We start from the raw sequence: 3,987 nt of genomic DNA, 5'->3' as shown, positions 1-3,987 counted from the left end.
CAGGAAACGTGCAAAAATCAAACCGGGGCTCTGATTAGCTGCTATGATTTAATATTGTTTAGGAAAAGTGTTTAAATAAATAGTGGGCTGTAATTGCTTTCATAATTCACTGTATCTACAGTAAACACCATGTAGATTACCATTCATTTGCTGTAGATTTATTTCAAAATTCCAGCTGTTCTTCAACTTTTTCCTCACTCATGCACTGACATGAAGATCTTCACATGCAGTTCACAGATTTCCCAATAAATAATTGAGAGGCTCAGAGGTCACATAATACAGGTAGTAGAATTGTAATTTGTTTTTAATCACCAATAGGAGGGGAAAAAACTTTCTTAAATAGCAAAATTGCTTGAAGATCTTAGTTTTCAACATGCAGCACGAGATGGTGATGGATACACAACTGGTAATTCTGGAACCAGGGGGAGATCTGAAATTACCCTTCTCTGTGATCTGTTTATGGCTTTAGTTCTTTGGAGAGATTATTCTCCAGGTAATAATTAAGGTCAAGGTAGGGCTAGGCTTACAGGCTGAGCTGGGGAGTTGAGCTCAGGTCTGTTTGCTCTGCAGGACTATTTAGAGATGACAGAAGACAGAGACTTTAGTGCCTCTTGTTTTGGGGGTTGCCATAGGTTGGCTTTCTTCTGTTGAACTTTTAAATTCCACTCATTTTCCAGTTTTGCTGTATTTGCAATGGGCCTCCTTCACGCTGGTTGCAGTAAATACCTTGCAGAGGGCACTCATCACTTAGTGTTTCTTCCACTGCCCTTGGAACATTCCTGAGGGATTTGGTAACACTCCATGTACCTTTACTGCATTCCTTATTAGCTTTTGCTCGTTCCACTTGATGTCCTTAAGTCTTGGATCTATCTGATATGAGATCCTCTCATAACATTACTGGAGTACTTGGGGGATCTTGATGGGCAGCTGCTTATTGCCATAGAAACCAGGTCTTCCTGCAGTGATATTTCAGCAGTTGCTGCTTTTTAGTGAAAGAAGTGGAACAGAGAAGTGCTGGAGGAAGAAGCAGAGCTTGTTGGAGCTGTAGGAATGTGGTAGGTTTTGCCTCACTGTCACCAGTAGCATCTTTACTGGAGGCTTTATATATACTGTTTATATTTATATTTTTTTATATGTAACTTTTTTTTATGGTGGGGGTGTATTCATATTCCCTGTGGCCTGTGTCTTTCAGAGAACTGATACTGATTCAATGATCTTTATGAAGTTAGAGAAGACAAATGTCTCCCATTAGAAAAATCAGCGGACAGAAGGAATAGGATAACCCACCAGAGACATCTGACAGTGAAGGAAGTTGTTTTCCTCTGGACAGAAACAGGGCATATAGCTTCTCTGTATTTATAGCCAGAGAAATCTTTTTAAAAGATTACATGCAGTTGCAGGTTAATCACTGATAAGGTTGTAACGAAAGTAAAAGCAAATAAGCAGGTTTGGGGATTAGACTCAGGTCCAGAAAGAAATTGCAGGATAAATGGAAAGCCCAGTTAAATGGTGTTTAATTGGAAAGCTTGAAATAAAATTAAGCACTTCAACCTTGAAACCTGCAGACCTTAACCAGCAGGACACGCTCCTAGTTCTGGGAACAGTCTGTAACCCACTTTTTCTGTCTATATATATTTTTTCTTTCGTGTAGCTCTGCTTTGAGTGACACTTGCATATAAATCTCTCTAAATCCCTTTTGCCTTCCGCTAAAATTGAGCTAATACAAGTCTGGTTTTCTCTGTTCTGAGCACACAGCTCCTTTTAAGTGCAGTAATGGTTCCACTGGAGTTAACACCCTGAAAAAATGCCAGACCACCGTTTGGGAAGGGGCCACACAGAGGTTCACAAACCTATGGATGCCCACAACTGTGCTTATTAGCAGCAGCTTAGGCTGAGCTCAGACTCCATGACCATTTCCTTTCTCATTCTTTCCTCATTTACCTGTTCTGGTTTTGGGATGAAACTTGCCCTCTTTGGTTCATGCCCTGGGGTGAATTGAATGTCTAAGGGAGATCTGTGCAATACCAGCGAGCTGCGTTTGAGTCATCTGAAGAATTGAAGCCGAGGAACCTATGTTCTTTCATGCAGTTTCCCCCGCTTTTAGGAGTCACTTGATGCACGAGAAGAGCTGTAAGCCGAACCCTTAAAGTCTCAAAACTGTTTTCTTGGGTAAATTGGAAGGAATTTGAGAAGAAATGTAAACAAGAGGAGAAGTGAGATAAATCAGGTTGTGGGGGTGCCAGGGAGCACCACTGCCAGCTCTGGGCTGTGACATCCTGGGGACAGCCAGCATGGCCCAAATTGCTTCACACTTGTTTTGTTTGCTTCACACATCATGTTTGCAGATGCTCATTTTGCAAACCTGAGCTCACTGGGATGGCCGCTGCTCCATTCCCAGGTTGCTCTGCCAGATGTGGTGGGGAGGGCTGGCTCTGCCTCCCACAGTGGGACCGCTGCTGTGGGGCTGTGTGAGCATCCAGGGTGTCCTGGAGCCTCCCATGTGTCTCCCCATGGATGATCCCAGCGTGAGCATCACGTGGATGGTCCGAAATTGCTCCATGGGGAGCATCACATGAGCTGCCCCATGATGCTCTGCCTCAGCAATAGCCAGAGGAATGAAGACCAGCCAGACCAGTTACTCATTCTAGATAAGAGGCTCTTTTGTGCTGCAGAAATACCAATATCACGTGCAAATCCCTCCGCTGCCATGGTTACTGGCCACCGTCAGAGCCGGCGAGGCGAGAGGGGGCTGTGGCATTGACAGGGCTTCTGCTCTTCCCTTCACAGGGGGAAACTCCATAAAACCTGCACTCTGCCCCAAAAAGGAGGGGAGGTGGTTGCAGGGAGCCCTATCCACACCTGGCATAGCCATGCTCAGAGCTTGTTGCCTACAGGGGCCCTGCTCTGCCACCGGGCATTAGGCTCTTGGTTTTATAAATTCCTCACTAATAGCCCGAGATATTACTAAAAAAAAATGAGAAAATGATGCTGCGGCTTGGGTGGGCAGAGATCAGCTATGCCCCATTTCCTGTTTTTCTGGCATTAGGAACAGCTTGACCTCTTGGCACTCTTGCTTTTTGCACTAATGCTCTTCTCATTAAAGTGCTTTCCTGAGCACTAATTAGGGCGGTTTTCCTTTTGTAAATTAGCCTGATACGATCTGTGTGTCTTGGCAGACACCCTCAGAGCAGGAACCCAGGGCTTTGCGTTTGATCGCTGTTTATTTTGCAAATCTCCCCAGTTTCAATGTTCTTAACTGCCTTCTAGAAAATGCTGGCAGGTGGAGATTAATGGGAGGGAAATGGAGCTTTCCAGCTGGCCTGCCTTGAGAAACAGGAGAGTTTTTGGTGCTACAGGGGCCTTCCAGTTGCTGTGGGTTAATGGGGTGCTGTGGGGACCCCATTAACAGAAACTCCTTCCCATCCCATCTCAGCATCCTTGCATGGTGTGCAATGGAGGAGCAGAGCTGCAAGGACAGGCACTGCCTGAACCAACCTTTTAACAGGTGATAGAAAAAAGAAAATCAAATGAACACATTAATTTTCTGCAATTAAAGCACTTCTTGTGACCATAGGAAATGCTCAGACCCAAGCAACCCCAAACCCATCTAAAAACTGGATGTCTGTGGACAGAGGGAAGTCCACCTGTCTGCCACTGCCCCTAAATCAGCGGTGTCAGCAATCTGCTGGGGACCAATGGTGCTCAGGAGGGGACGGGCTTTAATCAGCTCTCATTTTCTTAATACACTGGCAGATGGGAGTGGAGGGGACAGTGTTGTCTCCATCTCTGGCCAGGGATGGGACAGAGACACAAGAGGTTTGCATAGGCTGAGAAATACGGTGGTGAAGGCAGCGCTGGTGCAGGCAGCCATCCTCTGCCTTGGCTTGCTGGGGAGGCTGGCAGCAAGTGGAGCATCCCTGGGGAGTCCTACCACCCTGTCTCTGCACCAGCACTGGGACCCTTCTGGGACCAGGCACCGTCAGGGAC

The sequence above is a fragment of the Coloeus monedula genome (assembly GCF_965178545.1).
Source record: "Coloeus monedula genome assembly, chromosome: 13".
In the NCBI taxonomy this organism is placed as follows: Eukaryota; Metazoa; Chordata; class Aves; order Passeriformes; family Corvidae; genus Coloeus; species Coloeus monedula.
Note: the sequence above shows the minus strand (reverse complement) of the source record.